We start from the raw sequence: 19,272 nt of genomic DNA, 5'->3' as shown, positions 1-19,272 counted from the left end.
CCCCGTCTTCGTCTTCGTCGTCCACGCGCAGCTCGAGCTCCTGCAGGGCTTCGGGGCGCTCCTGGAAGGGCTGCAGCTCGGACAGCGCCGGCCTGACGCCCTCCCACACCAGGGCCGAAGGGGGGAAGGTCTTGAAGAGGAAGCCCTCGGGGCTGTAGCGGTCCCCCCGGAAGAGGAGGAAGTCTCCGTCCCTGCCCAGCTTTCCTCCCAGGGCTCGGATCTTCTGGGCGTCCAGGAGCTTCGGGGGCGGCCTGGGGCGCCTCTTCCTCTTGCCCGAGCCGGGGGTCGGGGCCCCGCGGGCCGGGAGCAGGCTGTAGTCGAGGCGAGGGATCATCTTGAGGAAGACCGAGGCGTTGCCGGGCTCGGAGCGGGTCACCTGAGCGAGGTCATCCTTGTAGAGGCCCGCCCTGACGCGCACCCAGCTCCCGGGCTGCAGGCTGGGGGCCTGGCGGCGCAGCACCCTCAGCACGTCGGGCATCTCCTCCAGGGGCACCGGCTTCGGGGCCCGGGAGCCCTGGCGCAGGCTGGCCACGCCCCGGATGGCGTCCAGTACGTGGCCGAGCTTGTGGGCCTCCACATAGACGTAGCCCTTGAGGTAGTGGGGAGCCACCACGGACTGGATCTGCAGGGGGCTGGCGCTGCCGCGGGAGGCCGCGAACTTGCGCAGGAGCGTCAGGGCCGCGGCCTTTTCCTGCCCGGACTTGCACTTGACCATCCACAGCCTGGGGTCCCGCAGGCCCGGGAGCAGCCGCTGCTGGCAGATGGGGTCGGGCGGCTGCCGCGGGGCTCCGCGCCCGGCCTCCCTGCACACAGGCCTGGCGTATTTCTGCAGGAAATACTGGGCCAGCTCCTCCTCCCGCTCAGCCCTCCAGGCGTTCTGGAGACGCCGCGCCCCGGAGCAGTCCTCCTGGGGGTTGGCTTCAGGGCTGCCGGGGCCGGGGACCTCCTCCGCGCCCACCTCCCACTCGGCTTCCTCCTCCTCCTCTTCTCCTTCGTCATCGTCCTCCTCAGCCTCATCTAAAATGAAGCCCTGGTGTCTGGGCTTCTTCCTGGGCCGCTCTTCCTCTTCCTCGTCTTCTGCCTCCTCCTCGTCTTCTGCCTCCTCCTCGTCTTCTGCCTCCTCCTCGTCTTCTGCCTCCTCCTCGTCTTCTGCCTCCTCCTCGTCTTCTGCCTCCTCCTCGTCTTCTGCCTCCTCCTCCTCCTCCTCCTCTTCTTCTTTTTCGTTTTCCTTTCCGTTCTCCTCTTTCTCCCGGGGTTCATTTCTTCCCCCTGATTCTACTTCGGATTCCGACTGGGACCCAGAGTCTGTTTCGGCCCGGGACTCGGACTCCCTCGCCGACCCGGACTCCAACCTGGTCCGGGTCCCCGACTCTGACTCCGACTCCGACTCCGACTCCCTCGCGGACTCGGACCAGGAACCGGGTGTCCTGAGCTCTGACTGCTCCGACTCCCGGACTGTCCCAGCCCTGGCTGCCTGTCTCGCCTGGCCTTGGCCACGGCTCCCGCCCTCTGCCTGCTTCTGGACGCTGTTTTCGCCGTCCTTTTTTTCGGGGCCCTTGCGGGTGCCCCCCGGAAACATCTTCAAGTGAGACTGTCTGGCCTTCATCTCCTAATCGCTGCTGCTGCCGCTGCTCTTGCTGCCGCTGCTCTTGCTGCCGCTGCTCTGGCTGCTGCTGCTGCTCTGGCTGCTGCTGCTGCTCTGGCTGCTGCTGCTGCTCTGGCTGCTGCTGCTGCTGCTCTTGCTGCTGCTGCTGCTGCTGCTCTTGCTGCTGCTGCTGCTCTGGCTGCTGCTGCCTCTACTGCTCCTGCTGCTGCCGCCACCAGGAGAGCTCCAGCAAGAATGAGTGAGCCTCAGTGGCTCACCAGCTCCTTATATATACTCCCATGAGGCACCTGCGATGTCAGGGAATCCACATCTTCAGAGAAGGGTCATACCACCTGTAGGGGGCAGCAGGATGGATTCATTCTGAAAGGATGGGCCAGTCCTTTGTCCCCTCCCAGTTGGAGCGATCCAGGGCAGGGGGACCATTAAGGCTCCATTTTAAGGATCATCCAAGCCAAGTCCCTGCGATATGAATATGTTTGTAGGACTGTAGATGTATGGACATACATGAATGGACATGTGTGTTCTGTATAGAATTTCTTGTCTTGGGGGGGGGGTGGGCTGGGGTGGGAAGGAGAGGAAGGGAGGGAGAGAAACTCCACAAATGTTTGCCTTTTGGGGAAGGGGCGGGCAATATTCTTATTTACTTCGATATGTGTAAAACAATGTTTTACATTTATTTTTAAAACTTTGACTTCTAGATTCTCTCCCATTCTCCCCATCTCCACCCTTTTTTTAGAAGGCTGCTGGGAATTGATGCAACACATTTCGGTAATATTGATGCTGCCAAAGATGGTATAAATGTCGCGTGTTTCTCTTCCCCACCCCCCACCCCAATCCACTCAAGGAAAAAAGGAAGTTTAAGAAAAAGTCTTCAGTCTGCGTTCAGACCCAATCGGAGTTTCTCTTAGGACAGAGAGCATTTGTCTTCAGTCCTTCAGACCGGTCTGGGATAACTTTGTTGCTGAGAACAGCAAAGTGTTTCACAACTGATCATCCCACAGCTTTGAAATTTGCTCTAACTAGGTACACAGTACCTTTCCCAGGGCTGGAACTCAGGGAGGACTTTCCGCATTTTTCTCTTCTCTTGTAGAATAAGAATATTCCTTCATAATCCTATACCACAATTTATTCAGTCTTTCCCCAATGAAAAGTCATCCCCTCGATGGTTTACCTCTCAGACCTGTGGAGGAGGAAGGAGTTTGTGTCCAAGGGAGAACTAGAGACCATTATTGATCACAAAATAGAACATTTTGATTACACCAAATTAAAAAGTTTCTGCACAAACAAAACTAATGCAAACAAGATTAGAAGGGAAGTAACAAATTGGGAAAAAATTTTTACAGTTAAAGGTTCTGATAAAGGCCTCATCTCCAAAATATACAGAGAATTGACTTTAATTTATAAGAAATCAAGCCATTCTCCAATTGATAAATGGTCAAAGGATATGAACAGACAATTTTCAGATGATGAAATTAAAACTATTTCCACTCATATGAAAGAGTGTTCCAAATCACTATTGATCAGAGAAATGCAAATTAAGACAACTCTGAGGTATCATTACACACCTGTCAGATTGGCTAAAATGACAGGAACAAATAACGATGAATGTTGGAGGGGCTGTGGGAAAACTGGGACACTGATGCATTGTTGGTGGAGTTGTGAAAGAATCCAACCATTCTGGAGAGCAATCTGGAATTATGCCCAAAAAGTTATCAAAATGTGCATACCCTTTGACCCAGCCATACTACTACTGGGCTTATACCCCAAGGAACTACTAGAGAAGGGAAAGGGTCATGTATGTGCCAAAATGTTTGTGGCAGCCCTTTTCATAGTGGCTAGAAGCTGGAAGATGAATGGATGTCCATCAATTGGAGAATGGTTGGGTAAACTATGGTATATGAATGTTATGGAATATTACTGTTCTATAAGAAATGACCAACAGGAGAAATACAGAGAGGCTTGGAGAGACTTACATCAACTGATGCTGAGTGAAACGAGCAGAACCAGAAGATCATTATACACTTCAACAATGATACTGTACGAGGATGTATGCTGATGGAAGTGGATTTCTTCAACATAGAGAAGAGCTAATCCAATTCCAATTGATTAATGATGGACAGAACCAGCTACATCCAGAAAAGGACTGGGAAATGAATGTAAACTGTTATTTTTACCTTCTGAATCCAATTCTTCCTGTGCAACAAAAAATTCGGTTCTACACACATATATTGTATCTAAATTATACTGTAATATATTTAACATATATAAGACTGCTTGCCATCAGGGGGAGGGGGTTGGGGGAGGAAGGGAAAAAATCTGAATAGAAGTAAGTGCAAGGGATAATGTTGTAAAAAATTACCCATGCATATGTACTGTCAAAAAATGTTATAATTATAAAATAAAATAAAAAATTAAAAAAAAAAAAAAAAAAAAAAAAAAAAAAAAAAAAGAAAAGTCATCCCCTCGATTTCTAACTTTTTGTCCTGAAGAAAGAGCTGCTAATAATATTTCTATAGGTCAAAGGATCTTATGACCCTTTGAGCATAGATCATGTCTTTTCACCATGAGTTAATTGGGGAATGGCTCTCTCGTATTTTTTTTAAACAAGTTTGACTCACTTCCCTATTCATTTGCCAAGTAAAGCTTTCATCCGAGAAACTTGCTTCACAATTCTTTTCATAATTACTCTTGCTAACTCTATACCTCTCCGTTTATTCTGTTGTCTTTCCGTTCATCCTGTCCCTCTCAAAAGTGTTTTGCTACCTAATATGCCCTCTCTTTTATCACACTCCCCTTCTCATATCTTTGTCTCTTCCTGCTTGCTGATAGAATTGTGTAGCCATATTGATGTAAGTTATTTCCTTTTGAGTCAATTTTGACGCTTCTCCCCTCTCCTCTTTCTCTACATTGGAGCAGCTTTTTCTTGTATCTTTATGGCAGATAATCTACTCCTTTCCACCTCTCCCTTTCCCTTTCTCCCACTTCTTTCTTCAATCACCCCTGGATTTTAGATTTTATCCTCTCATATTCAATCCACACATTGCCATCTCCCCCCCCTCTCTCATATATATATACGTATATACATGTATATATATATATATATATATATATATAATTTTAACTGCCATAATAATGAGCACGTTATTATAAGTTACAAGTACCATCTTGTAGGAATGCAAACAGATAACCCTTGTTAAGTCCCTCATGATTTCTGTTTTCTTCCTTCTCCATCTCCTCCTCCTCCTCCTTCTTTTTCCTTCTCTTTCTCCTTATTTTTCTTGCAATTCTTCTTGCAATTCTTCTTCTCTTCTTTCTCCTTCTCCTTCTTCTTGTAATTCTTTTTCTTTTTTCTTCTTTTTGAAGTTCTTCTTCCCTTCTCTTATGTCTCCTTCTATTCTTTCTACTTCTATTTCTCCTTCTATTCTTTCACCTTCTCCTCCTCCTCCTCCTGCATCTCCTTCTCTTTCTACTTGTTTCTCTTTCTCCTCCTTCCTCCAATTCTTCTTGCAGTTCTTCTTTTTCTTTTTCTTCTCTTGTTCCTCCTCCTTCTCCTCCACTTCCTCTTCCTTCTTCTCCTTCTTCCTCTTTCTCTTCTTCTTCTCCTTCTTTCTCCTCCTCCTCCTTTTCCTTGTTCCTTCTCTTTCTTCTCCTTCTCCTCTTTCTCTTCCTCCTCCTCCTATTCCTTGTTCCTTTCCTCTTCCTCCTCCTTTCTCTTCCTTTTCTGCTTCTTATTCCACTTCTTCTTTCTGTTCCTCTCTTCCTTCTTCTCCTCTTTTTCTACTTCCTCCTCCCCCTTTTCCTCCTCCTTTTTATCCTCCTCCTCTTTATTCTTCATCTCCTTCTTTGCTCCTCATCCTCTTCCTTTTCCTCTGCCTCTTTCTTCTCCTCTTTTGAGCCAATTTTGATGAGACTAAAGTTCCCTACTCCTATTCCCCTCTCCTCTTTCCCTACATTGTAGAGGCTTTTTCTTGTGTCTTTTGTGGCAGATAATTTACTCCATTCCACCTCTCCCTTTCCCTTTCTTCCAGTCCTTTCCTCAACCACTTCTCAATTGTATTTTATATTTTAGATTTCATCCTCTCATAATCAATTCACACTGTGTCATCTCTCTCTCTCTCTCTCTCTCTCTCTCTCTCTCTCTCTCTCTCTCTCTCTCTCTCTGTCTCTTTCTCTCTATGTGTCTCTCTCTCTGTCTCTCTCTCTCTCTGTGTATTACTTTTTTCTGCCATAATAATGAGCATGTTATTGTAAGTTACATGTATCATCTTGTAAGAATAGAAACAGATAAAATTCTGCTCCTTCTACATCTCTTCTCCTCCTCCCTTTTCTTTGTCTTTCTCCTTCTCCTTTTTCTTGCAATTCTTTTTCCTGTCATTCCTCTCCTTCTCTTCTTTCACCTTCTCCTCTCCTTCCTCCTGCTCTTCCTTCTCCTTCTTCCAATTCTTTTTCTTTTACTTCTTCCTGACATTCTTCTTCTCTTTCTCCTATTTCTCCTTCTCATTCTGCATCCACTCCTTCTACTTTTTTTCTCCTTCTCCTTTTTCTTCTTAATGCAATTCTTCTTTTTTTCTTCTCTTCTTCAATCTCCTCCTTCTCCTTCTTCTTCTTCTTCTCCTCTTCCTCCTTCTCCTTCTTCCTTCTTCTCCGCTTCCTTCTCCTTCTATTCCTTCTTTTCCTCCTCCTCGTCTACTTCTTCCTCCTCCTCCTTCCTCTTCATCTCCTGCTTCTTGTTCTCCTTTTCTTCCTTCTTCTTCCTCTTCCTCTCCTTCTTCTCCCCCTCTTCCTCCATTTCCTCCTCCTCCTCCTTCTTTTCCTCTTTATCCTTCTTCTCCTTTTCCTCTCCCTCTACACTTTATTCTTTGTCTTCTTCTTTCGCTCTTCCTGCTCTTCCCCTTTTACTTCTCTTCTTTCTCCTCCTCCTCTTCTTTCTTCTTCTTGCACTTTTTCTTCCTTCTCATTCTCCTATTTCCTTTCCCCCTCTATCTCCTCCTCCTCCTTCCTTTTCCTTCTTTTTTCTTGCAAAACTTCATTTTGTCTTTTATTTGTGATTTGAAATTTTTTTTCACATGATGATGAATTCTTTGCTGTTCTTTGGAGAACCCTTTGCTCATATTTTTGGCTAATTATTTAGTGGGCATGGTCATCAATCCTATATTTATATGTAGATAAATCTATAAACCTATATGTGAGTGAATATTGATAACCATACATATAAGTGACAAAACATATATGAGTATATATGTCATATCTTTGGTACGAAGCCTTTATCATAGAAATTGACTCATTGTTTTCTCTCATTCAAGCACTTCTCTTCTTACGCTACCTGCATGAATGTTGTCTGTGCTGAAATATTCCAATTCAATTAAAACAATCAGAGTTACCAGTTTTATCTTGATGGGCTCATTTCAATACTTCTGATTGGAAGAGCAAAAATCTCTTCCAAGAGCCTGCCTCTTTAGAGGGCTCCAAATTCCTTTCCTCTCTTCATTTGCCAGTAACTGCTCTGCTTGGTTTCCTCTTCTCTACCATCATGATGTCCATTAGGTGTAGAGGGGTGAAACTGTGAAAAGGTGTACTTGAATCAGACAGCAGAGCACTTAAGGCTAATTACCCATTTGATGTGAGATAATAGTGCTATAGACATATATTTGGATGAGATGGTGATGTGATGCTTTTCCTCACCATAGGTGCTTGCTGGATGTGTGGTGGTGAGATAATGGTAGACAAGGATTGGAGGGCTGAGGGAGAGAGGTCAGAGTCACTCTGCCTCAAGAGGATGATGGCAAGATAATTGTAGGCAAGGATTAGAGGGACAAGCCAGAGACTCACTTTGCTGCCTGACTAGGAGGAAGGAAGTTGGTGACTTTGAAATCGAGAATCCAGGATCCTCATGGCAGTTTGTCTTTTTGCTTCACTTCCCCCCCACTAAAGACCAAGGACTTTAACTGATCCTGACTCTGGCTGATCCTGAGGCCTCCGGGGAGCTAGGCCAGACTTTACACAAGGTATATTAAACACTTAAAGAAATTGAATAAGAAAACCATTTTAAATTAAATACTATAAAATTATATATGCTTTGAAGATACAACAAGGTAATATAAATAGATTCCATATAAGTTAACTGACAAAAGAACTCTTTATCTAATGAAACTACAGGGGCATAACTCATGAAACTAAGTCAAATAATAACAACATTCATTTATAAGAACAAAACTCCCAGAATCTCGAGGGAAATTCTACAGTTATACAATATATAATTCTGAGACAAAAAGAGAATATCTAAATTACATATGTAAAATTTATTCTTTTTGTAAGTTATGTTCAATTTGTTTGAATCTTTAGTTTTGTTATCATATAATTTTGAATGGATAGTTCCTTCGTTATTTCAGAAGAAAATATTGAAAGGAGAAAACTATAAAATAATAATGACTAACATTCATATGAACCCCAAAGGTTTACAAAACACTTGTTGTAAATTAATTTGTTACATCCTTCCAGAAATCTAGTGATACTCCATCCCTGTTAATTTTTGCAGGTAAGGAAAGGATGGTTGAAAGAATGACTTGCCTAGAGTCACCCCGCTAAGAAATTGGAGCAAGATTAGAACTAGAAGTAGAAATCGATTTTTTTTCTCTTTAAAATGTCTTATATTCTAAAGGTCTATTCATTTAAGTCTTTACAAAGAAGACCTTTGATATTATTTATCATTTTAGGGAAGGACGGAAACAAGTATTGATTTAGGACCTACTGCCTACAAGGTATTGTGCTAAGTGCTTTACACTTTCCCATTTGACCTTCTCAAGACAAGTAGGAAGATGGTGTAATTATGAACCTTATTTAACAGCTAGAGAAAGGGAAGCAGACTGTTTAGGTGACTTGCCTAGGGGCACACATAGCCAGTGTTCCTGGCTATATTTGGATTCAGATTTTCCTGACTCAGGACCTAGCAATCATCTACTAACCCACAAAGCTGCCCATGTCTTTGTATTTTCTAATTTATCCACATTGAGAGATTATTTTTTTCTCCTGTCTCACTTGGGGTTTATTTCTTGATTTTCATGTTTATTTTTGATTATATAACCAGTTCATTAATTTTTTATTTTTTTGCTTTCTCCAAAGAAAATTTTTTTGAAAGTTTTTTAATGTATAAAAGAAAATAGAGTATAAAAGCCAGCAATAACTACATGGAAGCAAAGCAACTTTGAAAGTTTCATATTAAATTTGTTATTTTTAAAAAGAAAAGCAATCAGGGCAGCTAGGTGGCACAGTGGATAGAGCACCTGCCATGAAATCAGGAAGACCTTAACTCTTCCTAGCTGTGTGACCTTAGGCAAGTCACTTAATCCCAACTGTCTTAGCAATAAAAAAAAAGAAAGAAAAAGAAAAGAAAAAGAAAAAGGAAAAAGAAAGGAAGGAAAGGAAAGAAAAGAAGGAAGGAAGGAAGGAAGGAAGGAAGGAAGGAAGGAAGGAAGGAAGGAAGGAAGGAAGGAAGGAAGGAAGGAAGGAAGGAAGGAGGAAATGAAGGAAGGAAGGAAGGAAGAAAGGAGGGGAGAGAGAGAGAGAGAGAGAGAGAGAGAGAGAGAGAGAAGGAGGGAGAAAGGAAGGAAGGAAAGAAGGAAGGAAGAAAGAAAAGCAATCTATACATTGCAGAGACTTAAAGTTTCATTAAGTCTTTTTTTCTATTCTCTGTATTTGGAAAATCTTATTTATTTTTGTTATGTTCATAATGAAAATATTTTTAACTTTAGAAAAGAAAGCTAAAGAATTAGGGTTTTGCGATTTAAGAAAGCGTTATTATGAATGTTGAATGATCTCTAACTAGGATAAAATTTTTATTTTATTATTTTTTATTAGTATAGTTTTTTATTGAGAAAACATATGCCTGGGAAATTTTTCAACATAGACCCTTGCAAACACTTCTATTCCAACTTTTCTCCTCCTTCCCTCCACTCCCTCCCCTAGATGGCAGGTAGTGCTGTATATGTTAAACATGTTAAAGAATATGTTAAATACAATATATGCATACATATTTATACAGTTTTCTTGCATAAGAAAAATCACATTTAGAAAGGTAAAAATAATCTGGGAAGAAACACAAAAATGCAATCAAACAACAACAGAAAGAATACAAATGCTATGTTGTGGTCCACACTTATTTCCTAATGTTCTTTCATTGGGTGTAGCTGGTTCTGTTCATCACTGATCAATTGGAACTGATTTGGATTCTCTCATTGTTGCAGATAGCCACTTCCACCAGAATTAACCCTCATAGTAAAAAAAAAAAAGTTATAATTATAAAATTAAAAAAAAAAGAATGTAAAAAAAAATTGACCCTCCTATAGTATTGTTGTTGAAGTGTATAATGATCTCCTGGTTTTGCTCATTTCACTTAACTTTAGTTCATGTAAGCCTCTCCAAGCCTCTCTTGATTCATCCTGCTGGTCATTTCTTACAGAGCAATAATATTAGGATAAGAATTTTTGACGAAGATAATGAGTCAAGTGCTGTACTTCTTGAGAAAGAAAGAAGGGTGACCTAGTATTCAACAGCTACCATGATATGAATTGGTAGACAAAATTTTGATCCTGTAAACTTCAGAAATGGGGGAAACTGTTAAGTACTCATAGTAAACATGATTTATTTATGATTTATTATTAGTAAATATTTGGTATGCATACTTATTTTTATATACTTCTTGTTATATATAACATTAATATTTATTGAAAACTCATTCTGTGTGAAATATTCTACTAATTTCTGGGAATCCAGAGCTGAAAAAATATTATATTCATTGTCCTTAAAATTCCTCTAATTTAATGGAAGAAATTAAACATGTACAAAAATAAATGTAATAACTAGACGAGTATGAAAAAGTCTAGAGAAAGAATACTTTTGATTTTGTGTTTGGGATTTGTTTTTTTTGTTTGTTTGTTTCTGGTAATTTCTATGTTCTCATTTCTAAGTACTGTGATATGTATGATTATTTTAGAATCAATATGTGATGCAGTAGGATTCTGAATAAGAATTGTTTTAATCCTAATAGAGAATTGCATTGTGAGAACAGAAATTTGTATGATATAGATCAGAATATTGACTGAGTGTAGGAAAGAAGAAATTCTGAGATTGCTATGGAAGTTATAAAAGAGTAAAATAAAATAATTTTTGTGTAAAACATAAAATTTTCATGAAGACTTATATAATCACAATAATTTTTACTTTTGTTTATTTTTTGGGTGGCTCTTTAAACATTTCAGCACTTGTACTTTTCATCAAAAGTTAAAATGAATAAAAATAAATTTAAGGCACTGCTTTACAAGATTTCTGATTTGTACACTAAAACTAAGTAATGGAATGGGATTTAGGGAAAGGAATATCTTGACATTTTTATACCTTTTCTTTAACTTCAATTTAATACTATTATAATTGCGAATGTATCACTTTTCTTTTTTTCTTGCAGGAAAAATTAGATACAGGGATAAAAAAAGAAATATATGGTATGGCAACATCAGAAATGAAGTAAGATGATTCACTGTGCTATATACAACATGTAGATACAGGCCTTTGGCTAATTTACTAATCTGTGGATGTGAAATCTGTAAGAATGAGATCGATACAATGTAAGGTAAGATTATATTAAAATGTATCTTATATTGTTTTGCATGGCAAATTACATGGTAGACTATATTAGCTATAGTTCCAGTAGATTGTTTTCTCCTTTACCTCTACTTTTAAATTTAAATCTTGGTTGACCAGATATGCAAATCTTCAAATAGATTTCCTTTTTAGACTCTATCCTTTGCCAAGAGTTTGCATGTTAAACATTTCCATTTATCTAAACTATCTTATTAAGTTATTTTCTTTGTCTTTCTTTTCTAAAACACTTTCAATCAGGAGCAATGGCAGAAACACTATTTGTTCCCCTAAAGTCTCCATTTCCTTTCCCTGGATTTCTTAAATATCTAGTGATACTTATTTGATTTCCTTACATTAATATCTTCATATGAATTCCAAGATGTGGGTATTGATTCTTAGAAATCTTTGAAGTCTGGGGAGACCTATCCTGGAAACATCTCCTGGCATTTTCATGTCTCAATTTTTTTATTCTTGCTTGTTTTGTGAGACAATGGGAGTTGTGATTTGCCCAGGGTCACACAGCTACAAAGTATTAAGTGTCTGAGGCCAAAGTTGAACTCAGGTCCTCCTGACTCCAGGGCCCATGCTCTATACTGCACCACCTAGCTTCCCCTTGTCTTTATTCTTTGGCCACAATTTTTTTTCTTCTTCTTGGGACTAATATAGAATTGAAACATAGCCCCTTTTTGGTTGACTCTAAAATAAAAAGAAATGTTCTAAAAATACTAGGGGAAATTGTGTCAACACAATGTTGTAGAGGGCCAGAATTCTGGAGTATACTTGAAACATGGAATTGATGAGATAGTGGTTCTCTAGTTCATATATATCTACTATGATATAGATAGAATCACTGTAGTTTGATATAATGATGTAATCATTCTAGATTGGCTTATAGTCAGTATACTGTAATGATGTAATTGTAATAGGGTATTTAAAGGCTTATAGAACTGGGGACAAAGTTAGATTCAGACTGAGGCTGGTGGAGACTGTCAGACTGTCAGACAGCTGAAGGAGACTGGGTCAGACCGAGACGGCTACCTATAAATACTTGTTAATTGATGGATTGACTACATTCATTTGTCATAATATTTTTCAGGCATTCCCTGATGGCCGTCCTGGATATCATTTCAACAAATCATTAAGTAAAATTGTCCAGAACAATTAGTTTAAGAGAGGCATAAAAATAAGAATCCACCAATCATTTTCTTTTAAAAAAAAAAGTCTCAAAATATAAACTCACAGTAACAGCATTGACAAAATACAGATTTGAGAGTAAAGAAAAATAATACTAACAGCAAATGAGAAGCAAATCAAATAATGAGGAACAGCAATTAGGATTGTACTATCGACTTAAAACAGTGAATGATATGAAATGAGATTCTTTTTAAATAGTATTTTTCCCACTTTCACATTAAGAAAAAATTTAGCATTCGTTTTTCTAAATTTTCTTACCTCCTCTCCCTTCTTCCAAAGCTGTTAGGCAGTATGATATAGTTTATACATATGCTATTATGTAAAACATATTTTCATAGTAATCATTATTGTGAAAGAAAAAATAGATCAAAAGGAAAAAAAACACAACTCAATTCTTTATCTGGCTATGTGTAGCATTTTCCTTTTTGTAAGTCCTATGACCTTTTCTTGGATCATTGTGCTTCTGAGAAAAACTGAGTTAATCATGGTTTTTCATCAGACAGTCTTTCTAAGGAATGAGATATTCTAAAATCTAAAACAAAAAAGGTTTACAATTAAGAATAATTTACCCAGAAAATATATTATAATCTGAAATAAAAACTGGATAATGAATAAAAATCTATAGCCAGCCATGAAGTCAAGTGAAGCAATGCTAACAATAAGGCTAGCAAAGGAGATGGAATTCCAGATGAGTTACTTATAACTAATCTAAAAGATGATGATGTTCAAGTTTCTATATTCGACATGGCAGCAAATTTGGAAAACACAACAGTGAACACTGGATTGGAAAACATCAGTTTACATCCCAATCCTAAAGAAAGTCAATGGCAAGGAATGTTCACATTACTGAACAATTCCACTTATTTCACACCCCAGCAAGATCATGCTGAGGATTCTGCCCCCTAGGCTTCTGCAATATGCAAACCGAGAATTACCACAAAAGCAAGTTTTGAAGGGGCAGAAGATTGACTTTATCTTCATTGATTACCACATTAAAGCCTTTGACTATGTGGATTACAACAAAAAGTGGCAAGTCCTTCCAAGAGATGGTACTATCAAATGATCTTACTAGTCTTCTGAGGAACCTGTATGTAGGACTAGAAGCAACAGTTAGAACAATTGATTGGTTTAAGATGGGAAAAGGAGGCTGAATATTATCACCATATTCATTTAACTTAAATGCATAGTGTATCCTGAAAATGCAGACTGGATAAATCAAAAGCTGGAATTAAAGTTGTTGGAAGAAATAACAACTTCAGATCATACAATCTGTTGGCAGAAAGTGAAGAGAAATCACGAAGCTTCTTGATTTAGGTAAACGAGAAGAATATGAAATCTGGCTTGAAGCTTAACATAAAAACATTAAGATCTTGGGAAGAAATCCCATTGCCTACTGACAAATAGAGGAAATGGAAGCCATGGAAGCAATTTTGGATTTTATATTTTTGAGTTCAAACATCACTGCAGATAGCCACTGCAGCCATGAAATTAAAAGATTCTTTTCCTTGGAAGGAAGCAAATCTGGACAGCATAGTGAAAAGCAGAGGCATTGTTTTACTGATAAAGTTTTGTAAAGTTAAGGCTATGATTCTTTCAGCAGCAACATATGGCAATAAGAATTGGATCTGATTCTTATTTAGTCTTTATAATAGCCAGAAAAAGAGTCCTTATTTCTTCTTGTTTCAAAGTTTCTCGTTTCTTTTGCATCACATTTATTTTCTGCTTAGGATTATCTCTGTCCCTCAAATTATAATTATTTGATATCCCAATGAATTGTGAAACATTTCTCTCAACTCAGGTTATATTCCCTATATAAATCTATATATATATATATATATATATATCCATTCCCCTCTCACAATAATAATTTGTAAGATGTATGGTAAAATCTGGATTTTGTAGACATTATTTTCCTGATGGTCAAAATACATTTTCCTATACAAAAATAAAATGAGATCAGCTTTACCTGACTTGTTCTTTATAAAACTATAGTAGTACTTTGTTTTCCCAGAAAATCAAATTAAATATTCCTCCTAAAGTCAAATATCAATTACGATGAATTATTTTCATCAATTTTTGTCCAGTTTGATTTTCTAGCCACCATGTGTGTTCCTGCACACATCTTTTACAGTGTCAATATTCCTTAGACACATTTGAGGTCAGCAAAAAATGTAAACCATAATATTTGTGCCAGTAAATCCCATTTTACCTACCATCAGGCCCTTGTTATAAAATTCTATTATAATAAGATCTTCTAGTAGTCTAGTAACAAAACTCCCTGATGTAAGACCTGAAATTGACCCATGTTGTATAAAAGTTTATGCATGAGAGGATTAATTCCCTGGTGTGCTATCATTTTGGTCATAAATTAATATTTTCAGTTTTTCTTTCTAAACCTTTCATTTTTTTCTTGTAAATTTATTTATTTTGATATACATTGCTTTATGAATCATGTTGAGAAAGAAAAATCAGAGCAAAAGGGAAAAAAAACATGAGAAAAAAATCAGAAAAGAAGTAAACATAGCATGTGTTGATTTACTTTCAGTTTCCTTAGTTCTTTTTCTGAGTGTAGATGGCATTTTCTGTTCAAAGTCTATTGGGATTACCTTAGATAAACTTTTAAAAGAATCAGCTGACACTGTCACATGGTTTGACTAGACAAACTTTTTTTTTTTTTTTTTTTTTTTTTTTTAAGTATTAGAAAATCCAGTTCAAGTACTAATAGTAGAGAACTTAGAACCAACTCATAACTACTATGTGGAAAAATATAAGAATGTATGCTCCATTGTCAGTTGTGTTGTCTATGTCTATGAAGGCAAATGTGTTAAAATTACTTAAAATTGAGGCCTTCATAAGCACAACTGAATACCATGATTTTAGTAAAAAAAATTAGGGCTGGTATTATTTGAAATTTATTTGCTTTTTACTTGTCTTTTTTATCTGCTTCATAATTGTTTATGTTCATATGGCACTTTGTGTTTACAAATTATTTAGGATACTTCAACTCATTGAATTCTATTTTCCTTGCTCTATTTTGTAGATGATATGATATTTGAAGAGGAAATAATTTCCCCAATATCAAATAGTTTTGCTTGTTCTTTAACTCTCTCATCCTCCTTTCTAATCTCCTTTTTGTCACATTACATAGGTTCAAATATTCAGCTGTCCCTTTACTAGAAGAATGCCCTCCAAATGACTACAATGAAGATATTATATGTGAAATTACATACCTGAAAACCTTAACAATCACCAAGTCTCACTTATACTTTTTATAAAGGAGAAAGCTGAGGCTCATTCATTCAAAGGAAAGAAATGCTTTAGAGTAACTTTTAATCACCACTCACACTGACTAGCAATGTCCCAGGACCTGGCCATTATATTTTCTCAGGCTTCTGGATAAGTGTTGGGAAATGCTATTTTGCACTCTCTCTCTGTTTTTCTCTGAGATATAGAGCTTATCTTTTTCCCTGGAATAGATCAACATGGATTTTACAGTGACCAGTGGGTTGCCTTTTTTCGATAATTCATAGCTGTCCAGTCAAAGGATATGGTTAAGTACTGACTTTAAAAGGACTTGGGGATTGGTTTTGTTTTTGATAAAATAAAGGAATCCAATGCTTTTTCTCCTTCTAAAAAAGTAACTCCCTTTTTTTGCATTTGCCTTTACGTTTTCAAGGTAGAATAGATATGTATGTACTAAGAACAGTGTCTTCCAGATCTCAGGTTAGTGAGTAGCCTTTTTTACATGTTTGAATGACTCCCAAACTGCATGAATAAATGCATTTTTTTTTTTTAATTTGCAGATTCTCTAGAGCTTGAGTTCATATCCTGTGGTAAGTCAGAAAACTACATATAGTACTACATAGGAAAAGGTTTCTCAGTGAATCTTTTACAAAGCCAAGATCTTCCATCCTTTGTAAGTGTGAGACTTAGATCATAAAGGATCCTGCATTCTCACTGGGGCTACTTCTCCCTTCTTTGTCACTGCTGTTCTTACTACATTTGTAGGAGCCCCGCTCTAGTTCCTGAGTCTCTGTTTGTGCTCAGAAGCTCCACAATTCCATGAGCTTCCAATCTCTACTTTTGCAGCTGGCCTCTGTCTTGGGATGAAAACATCCTCCGGTGGACCAAAGGAACTTTTATATAAAAGAGTTTGGAGAATGCTTTAAAAGTTATTTAGATGAGTGACTTCATGCAAGAGAGATATAGGAAGAACCAGCAGGATCGGAACAGACTATAATATAGACCTTGATAGAATGTAAACTCCTAAAAATTATTAACAAGCTGATTTTAGAAAGGCCTGGAAAGATTTACTGGAACTAATGCTGAATAACACAAGCAGTATCAGGAGTACATTGTACATAGTAACAGCAAGGTTGTGTGATGATCAACTATGAAAGACTTGGTTCTTCTCAGTGATTCAATGATTCAAAGCAATCCCAATAAACTTGGATAGAAAACACCATCTGCATCCAGAAAAAGAACTATGGAGATTGATAGTAAATCAACACTTGCTATGTTGAGAGAGAGAGAGAGAGAGAGAGAGAGAGAGAGAGAGAGAGAGAGAGAGAGAGAGAGAGAGAGAGAGAGAGAGAGAGAGAGATTTAGAGCTCATTCAATAGTGATTATAAATATTTTCAGATATGCAATTTGATTTAATGAACAGAGCTAGCCCAGGGCTCCTGGGCTAATGTTTGGAGCTAAGGCAGGCATTAAAGTTGCATTCTAATGAGATTACCATCTGAACACCTATCTTTCTATGTATAAATAGACTTTTGGTGGGTGATGTTATAATTTTCTCTGTATTGTCTTGATCACATTTTTATTTGTATCTATGTGCATTCACACTTAGCTCCATGCTTTGGTCTCCTTTTCAGGCCCAGGAAGAAGAGATTCTTCGACTTAAATAGCATCCAAGTCTGTCACCAAGAAAGCTAGAACTGATTCACAACTAAGAAATAGTCATTGTCGGCAAACCTAGCACCCTCCCCCTCTTCCTCATCCCCTGCAGTGGAAAGTTGGTGAGTCTTCAGGAGATTCAGATCAACTATTCTGTAGCCTGGCTTTGTTTGGCCTTGGTCGCTGCTGCTGCTGCTAGAAAGGTTGTTTTTCTAATGTTGTAATTTATGTGTCCTCATCAATATGTTCACCTCCCCACCTTGTCTACCATGATTATCAGTTGATATTTAGTGGACTTCATTAATATTTAGAAAGGTGGCTATATTCCAAGATGGCATAGTGAGATATTTTTTGTGTAGTACTTTCCTGTTACTCTATTCAGATTCCTGGGGACTGTGACCTCAAACATAGAGAGTATATTTGGTGAAGAGATTACATCCCTGGAAGTTCTTTTTTTGCATCCTCAAGATACAAAAGTTTTTTTGTTTCTTTGTTTGTTTTTTTCATTAAGTATTTTTTTTTAATATTAAGTATTTGTTTTTATTTTTTAAGTTAATTTGATTTTATCTTGGGCTGTTTGTAGACCTTTAAATCTGTGACCAGTCTATTCTTGGTTACTAATATATCATTACTATCTGCTGTTGTATGGAAACCACTAAGATGCTGATGGAAGATAGAATATCATAAATTTTTCTAACACTCCAAAAGTTTCAAATTTCATTTTCAGCCAAAGGATAAAGTAGATTTATTTGGGAAATCACACTTAGTGGCTCAAGATTTGTTCTTGCCTGATAAATTATCAGTATTAAAGGGATGGAGTAATTGTAGCCTTATATAAGCAATAGGTAGAGAAAATAAATGACTTTCTAAGTTATTAACAGATTCTTATTGGCAGATATGAAGAATAATCTTTTGTCACATCTTTCTTATCCCTTTAACTTTTGAATTCTTTCTATTTTGTGGCTCCTCCTGCCTGCAAACACTTAACTAGGGCTCCTCATGTTTGATTTTTTTGTCTTTGCACACTCATTTCTGTAATGTAGTTTTTCATCATCTGTACTTCAAGGAGTCCCTGATTTCCTTGAAAACTTTCTTGAGTCACCATCTGTGTAAGGACTCTTTTGATTCTCCAACTTATTGTGTTTTCACTCCTCCCACATTCCCCATATTTATTTTGTTTTTAATTACTTCTATTGATGTTGTCTCCTCTTATAAATTTAAAGCTCATTTAGGTCAGGGGATATATGCTTTTATCATTTTATATCCAGCATTTACTAGCTGGGGAAGATATTCAAAATGCAAGAATCATTTACCTTTAAGGTATACTAGATATCACCTGATTCTTGTGTGTGTGCTTTTTTGTATAGATGGGCCTTCATACCTATCAGGTTCATATAGAGATTTGCCTTGTAAGAATTATCTGAATTGAATTTCCTTTCCATAGCATGAAACTATTTTGTTTGGCCAACTTAATGAATGAAACACTTCCATGAAATTCTAAAACTTTCATGAAATAAGCAGAATTATAAAGGGACTTTCGATCCAAGGGCTTTTTAAAACATGGAATTACCAAACCCCTTTTACATCATAACAGTCTCCTTGTTCTAGATGTTTTTAGTGATCTTTCTTCTAAATAGTCTAATCTTTTCTGCCTAAAGGTTGTCTGTTGCTTTTCCTAATAGTAATGAATGTAATAGAATAATAAATGTTCTCTATATGCCTCTGTCATGGTTCTAAAAACCAAAGAAAGGATGATACTTAATTCTTATTTTTCATTACACATAGGCTCCCACTATGCCTTTTGTGTAACAGCATTCATTTTAAGATTTGTTTATTTTTATAAATAATTATTTAAAATTTTGCTTTGGATATAGATTCTTTTCCCATTCTTTTTAATTCATTATAGAAGCTGCAGAAACTATGAAATAAATTCTGTTTTA

General features: G+C 37.9%; 1 long non-coding RNA gene across 1 annotated transcript in view; it reads left to right on the top strand.

Annotated features, from left to right (window-relative positions):
- LOC141543206 (uncharacterized) overlaps window positions 1–17,585 on the top strand; it is a 49,429-nt gene extending 31,844 nt beyond the window's left edge. The window contains exons 3-4 of the long non-coding RNA XR_012482376.1: window positions 11,064–11,228; window positions 17,311–17,585. This is a non-coding gene — a long non-coding RNA (uncharacterized LOC141543206). The remainder of the gene's footprint in view (window positions 1–11,063; window positions 11,229–17,310) is intronic.
- Window positions 17,586–19,272: the final 1,687 nt, after the last annotated feature.

The sequence above is a fragment of the Sminthopsis crassicaudata genome, chromosome 5, assembly GCF_048593235.1.
Source record: "Sminthopsis crassicaudata isolate SCR6 chromosome 5, ASM4859323v1, whole genome shotgun sequence".
NCBI lineage: Eukaryota > Metazoa > Chordata > Mammalia > Dasyuromorphia > Dasyuridae > Sminthopsis > Sminthopsis crassicaudata.
This window is presented reverse-complemented; position numbering and strand designations above follow the sequence as displayed.